This window comes from Colobus angolensis, unplaced genomic scaffold, assembly GCF_000951035.1.
Source record: "Colobus angolensis palliatus isolate OR3802 unplaced genomic scaffold, Cang.pa_1.0 Scaffold5, whole genome shotgun sequence".
Classification (NCBI taxonomy): Eukaryota; Metazoa; Chordata; class Mammalia; order Primates; family Cercopithecidae; genus Colobus; species Colobus angolensis.
The window spans coordinates 10,158,586-10,164,849 of record NW_012118487.1 but is presented as its reverse complement, the minus strand read 5'-3'; positions in this window follow the sequence as shown (position 1 = coordinate 10,164,849).

The following is a 6,264-nucleotide window of genomic DNA, read 5'->3' as shown; positions in this document are numbered from 1 at the left end:
GTGGCGGGTGCTTGTGGTTCCAGCTACTCAGGAGGCCGAGGTAGGAGAATGGAGTGAACCCGGGAGGCAGAGCTTGCAGTGAGCCGAGATTGCGCTGATCACCAGGTCAGGAGATCAAGACCATCCTGGCTAACACAGTGAAACCCCGTCTCTACTAAAAATACAAAAAATGAGCTGGACGTGGTGGCGGGTGCTTGTAGTTCCAGCTACTTGGGAGGCTGAGGCAGGAGAATGGCATGAACCCAGGAGGCGGAACTTGCAGTGAGCCGAAATTGTTCCACTGCACTCCAGCCGGGCATTAGAGTGAGACTCCGCCTCAAAAAAAAAAAAAAAAATTAACAGATGACTACATATCAGCTGTAGTAATTAACTCACGTAAGCTTCCTAAGCCATGCTCTTCTCATCTATAAAATGGAGATAATAATAGTGTTCTTTCTTATTTTACAAAGCTTTGTGAACGAGGTAGGAGACGTGGGAGAATGGTGGAATACTAGGCAAATTAAATAAAATTCTCTTATTCTAATTGGCCATTCCCAAGTATCTATAATTGATGTCAAGGAGGCAGTGCAGAAACATACAAGGCAGCAAAAGGAAATCAATTTGAGATACAGAAATTTCCACAGGAGGAATAACGAGTTGGCCCAATACCTATAATGCATTTAAAGTAATCACTTAGAGTTTCCTTGAACATATTAAATGAGAATTAAAAATAATGTTTTTAGTCTACTTGGAGCTGCCTAAAATTTGGTTTAAATGCTTGTAAAGATGGTGTGTGGCAGGATTGTGAGATTTCTGGATGTCTTAAAAACAGCACTCTTAAGTCTTAACAAGGAAAAAGCCTCAAATGGAATCTTAAGTGATGTTGCAAATAGAGCCTGTGTGTGTGTGTGTGTGTGTGTGTGTGTGTGTGTGTGTGTGTTGGAGGTGGGTGGGGGAGTTTCAGACAGCTGCAGGCTCTCTTACTTCCTCTAAACTTCATGGCTTTCAATTTATCAGTCTCAGAAGGATGAAGAGTTGAGTCCCTCTTGATAGCATTTGAAGCTGTGGTTCCACAGAGGATTTAATGCTGTAGTTGCAGGGAGTCTAGGTATTTCAATTCTGAGGCTTAAAAAACTAAGCCATCCCCTCCGGCTTTTGCACTGATGCTGTGAAATCCATTTGAGAAACATGTCCATGTTTTGCTACTTGTTCAAAGCTGTAAACGTGACTTGGCATTGAAATGATAATTTCTTTTTCAAAACTCCCCACTGAACTATTACCTAGGTTATCTAAATACAGGCTATTTACTTGATTGGCATTTGCTCTTGTCAGTTTCACAAACTGTAAGTAATGATTTTTGCTGATGTTAGAGCACTGTGGTACTGTGTTTCTAATTTAAATCAATGTCTACATTAATCTGGGAACACTTGATGTTACTACCTGATTGTATATTCTGGATGTAATTAGAGTCATTATACAGAAATAAGTGTCATCTTCTTATTCTCTAAATGAGAAAAGAGAGCATTCTTCTTTTCTGAAATAATTTTTCTGGGTCATGCCCCCAAAACCATTTGTCAAATCAATAGCAGATTCTAATCACAAACTTTCTTGACTTTTTAACCTTTAAGAGTCATCTTAGTGACTTATAAAGACCAAGATTGTGCAGTAGAATGTGGGCCTATTACGTTATTTCTTATCAAAATAAATTACGTACAGCATATTTTCAATGTGTAATTTTAATAATACTGGGCCACTGCTGTGATACAGTTTTCATAACAAGGACATAGTAGACTATTAAACATGGTGGATCTTGCTTTTTATGACAGTTGTTTATAACATTATGATGTCTTCATAAATGTGATCCATTACAATAGTAAAGCCTTAGGGCAACAGAATAGGTGTCAGGATGTCTTCCTACCATTAAAAAATGACTTTGACATTGTTAAGGTAGTGTGACAGATGATTTCAATAAAGAAATTCAACAATAAAAGCAAATTTCTAAACTAACAGTGACTTACAGGAAGTACATTATGTATTTAAAATGATATCTACTTGTTGATCATGATAATGAGTATTAGAAAACTATCCAAATAATGAACACATGTATCCTGTGTGTAACTACACAAATAGTCTGTTATTTCTCAATCATTCATATAAAATTTTGAAAGGAAAGATTTTCACATAACATAGCTTATTTTTTTTTTCATTTTTTAGAAACACTTTTGTGTCCTTCAAATGTCTCTGAAGTACTCTAGCCCTTGTTGAAAATCACCAGCTTCTTAACATTTTGATACGTATCTGTTTGGTGAAAAATCTTGGTATTATACACACTGTTGTAGAACCTGCTTTTTTTATTTAATGTATCTTTGACCTCTGCATATCATTAAAGTTTATGCTTTTTAAAAACCTTCATTGTGCAGTGTAAATACAGTGAAGGTCATAAAATGTAAATAAATAAATACTTTTGTAGAAAATGAACACCTACATAATCACCACTTATATAAACAAATAGAATATTGTCAATACCCCAGAAAACCCCTAAGAACCTCTGTAACATGTTCTCTGCAGGCTTAAAAAATTTACTTAATTTTTTATTTTTATAGATATGGGGTATAAGTGTAGTTGTGTTATATGTATATATTGAGTAATGGTGATGTCTGAGCTTTTAGTGTACCCATCACCCAAACAGTATACATTGCACCCAAAAGGTAGTATTTCATTCCTCCTCCCCTCCTTCCCTCTCACCTTTTGGAGTCTTCTGTTATTCCACTCTAAATGTCTGTGTGTGCTCATCGTTTAGCTCCCACTTACAAATGAAAACATCCAGATTTTTACTTTCTGTTTCTGAGTTATTTCACTAAGGATAATGACCTTCAGTTCCATTAACATTGCTGCAAACGACATGATTTCATTCATTTTTATGGATGAGTAGTATTCCATGGTGTGTGTGTGTATATATATCACATTTTTAATCCGGTTGTTTGCTGATGGACATTTAGGTTGATTCCATGACTTTGCTATTGTGAATAGTGTTGTGATAAGCATTTGAGTGCAGGTGTGTTTTTGATAAAATGATTTCTTTCCCTTTGGTTAGATACCCAGTAGCGGGATCACTGGATGGAAGAGTAGATCTATTTTTAGTTCTTTGAGAAATCTCCATACTGTTTTCCATGGAGATTATACTAATTTACATCGCCACCAGCTGTGTATAAGTGTTCCTTTTTCTACACATCCTTGCTAACATCTGTTGTTTGTTGCTTTTTTAGTAATAGCCATTCTGACTGGTATGATACGGTATCATTGTGGTTTTAATGTGTATTTTTCTGATGATTACCGATGTTGAACATTTTTTTCATATGGTTGTTTGCCACTTGGATGTTTTCTTTTGAAAAAGATGTGTTCCTGTCTTTGCCTACTCTTTAATGGGGTTATTTGTTGTTTTGTCATTGTATTGTTTGAGTTCCTCCTAAATTCTGGATATTAGTCCTTTCCCAGATGCATTGTTTCCAGATATTTTATCCCATTCTGAAGGTTATCTGTTTACTCTCTTGATTACTCATTTTGCTGTGCGGAAGCTTTTAGGTTTAATTAAGTCCCATTAGTCTATTTTTGGTTTTGTCTCATTTCCTTTTGAGGACTTAGTCATAAGTTCTTCGCTTAGACCAATGTCCAAAACAGTTTTTCCTAGATTTTATTATTACATTCTAGAATTTTTATAGTTTTAGGTCTTACATTTAAGTTGAAGACTTTATTTCTTAAGAACAATTTTTGGTTCACAGCAAAATTGAGCAGAAAGTACAGAATATACTTCTGCCCCCACATATGTTAACCTTCCCACCAGAGTGGCACATTTCTTACAGTTGATGAACAAATTGCACACATCATTATCATTCCACATCCATAGTTGATATTAAGGTTCACACTTGGTATTACACATTCTATGGGTTTGACAAATGTATACTGGCCTATATTCCATTAGAGTATCGTAAGAATCCTCTGCTCCACGTACTCATTCCTCTCTCCCCTCAAACCCATGGCAACCACTGACCTTTTCACTGTCTCCATGGTTTTTGCCTTTCCCAAAATGTCATTTGGTTGGGATTGTGCAGCATGGAGCCTTTTTAGATTGGCTTCTTTCACTTTGTAACACACATTTAAGGTTCCTCCACGTCTTTTCATGGCTTGATAGCTCATTTTGTTTAAGCGCTGAATAATATTCCATTGTCTGGATGTATCACAGTTTATTCATTCTCCTACTGAAGGACATCTTGGCTGCTTCCAAGCTTTGGGAATTATGAATAAAGCTGCTGTAAACATCCTTGTGCACCTGGGCGTGGTGGTATATGTCTGTAATCCTAGCTACTGGGAAGGCTGAGGCATGAGGATTGCTTGAGCCCAGGAGTTAGAGACCAGCCTGAGCAACGCAGCTAGACTCTGTCTCTAAAAAAAATTTTTTTTAAAGTTAACTTTGTGGTGGCAACTGCTGGCTGTAGTCCCAGCTATTAAATGGAAGGCTGAGGCAGGAGGATTGTTCAAGCTCAGGGTTTCAAAACTAGAGTGAGCTGTTTGCACCACGGCCCTCCAGCCTGGGCAACACAATGAGACCTCATCTCTGAAAAAAATTCCATGTGCAGATACGATGTCATTTTAAAGGATGTATACAATCTATTTATGATGCGCAGAAATTACTTAACCATTGATTTCTGTTGCTTTAGAAATTTTTGGCTTTGTATACGAAGAATTTTTTCAGAATTAATCTGTCAGATGCTATGTTGAGTTTATATGATAGTAGCAAGTAAAATAGCATCACACTAGATCATGAGTGAAGGTCAGTATTAGGAATTCAGGACTCTAACAGGGATCAGGTGGGTGAGCAGAGCTAGCTCTGTATGTTACTAACACTAAGGTTTCTGAAGAATCAGGGCAGATTTAGAGATTAAGCAGGTCTCCAAATTCAGGACAAATTCAGGGAGTCAGGTGGTTTGAGAGAATGGTATCAGAAGAACTCTGACGTGAGGAAGGCCCTCATATATCAGAGAGGCTCGAGGCAGTGTCTTGCTCTGTTGCCCAGGCTGGAGTGCAGTGGTGCAATCTTGGCTGACTGCATCCTCTGCCTCTTGGGGTCAAGCAGCCCCTCCACGTCACCCTCCTGAGCAGCTGGAATCCCAGGCATGGGCCATCACACCCAGCTAATGTAGCTTCTATGGAAGAGGCTTTTTAATCTTTCTACCATCTTTATAATTTTCTACTGGCCACAGAACTGGGTAGCTGTACAACCACTCACTTTTAATTGCACCCAAAGCTCTGAGGACACTCAGTAGTTTAGGTGCCCTTATTATTGGATGGCACTTAGAATAAAGGCACAGATTAAAACGTTTTTTCTTCATGCCGGGTCTCACTGTGTTTCCCAGGCTGGGTGCAGTGGCTCTTCAAAGGTACAATCAGAGCTCACTGCAGCCTGGAACTGCTGGACTCCAGCAGTCTTCCTGCCTCAGCTGGGACTAACAGGTATGTACCACCACACCCAACTCATAAATCATTAAACCCCTTGAATTTCATAGGTTTAGAGTTATGATCATTGGAACTCTGCAATTTTGTATTAGCTTTAAGTGCTTTTGGTTGCAAATAACAGAAAACTTAATGGTGATTTAAAGCGACAAGGCTTTACTTTTTTGCACCTAATAAGTAGAAAGCTGCTGGCATTGGTTCAGTAGCTCTAAACTGTGAGAACTTACTTGCTGCTTTATTTTCACAAGACAGCTGCTGTTGCTCCAGACGTACATCCACGTTCAAGCTGGGGAAAAGGACAAGGACCTGGTATCAGCCGCATCTTTCCCTTTTCATCCAGAATGCAAAAGCCTTCTCAGACACTCCCTGCAGAGTACTACTTTATTCTCGTCATCAGAATGATGCCACCTGGCCTTTTCAGTAAAATCTCCAGTAATCACAACATTTCTTTCCTTTTTTTCAAAAATTTTGAAGGATCTGGATTTTGCTTCTGGATCAACATAGTATATAATGGGACCAGGAGCAGTGGCTCACACCTGTAATCCCAGCACTTTGGGAGGCCGAAGTAGGCAGATCACTTGAGGCCAGGAGTTCGAGACCAGCATGGCCAACATGGCGAAACCCCGTGTCTTCTAAAAATACAAAAAATTAGCTGGGTGTGGTGGTGCATGCCAGTAATCCCAGCTACTCAGGAGGCAGAGGCCGGAGAATTGCTTCAGCTTCTCTCCCCTCCCCTCTGCTCCCCTCCCCTCCGGTCTCCTCTCCCTTCCCCTTTGC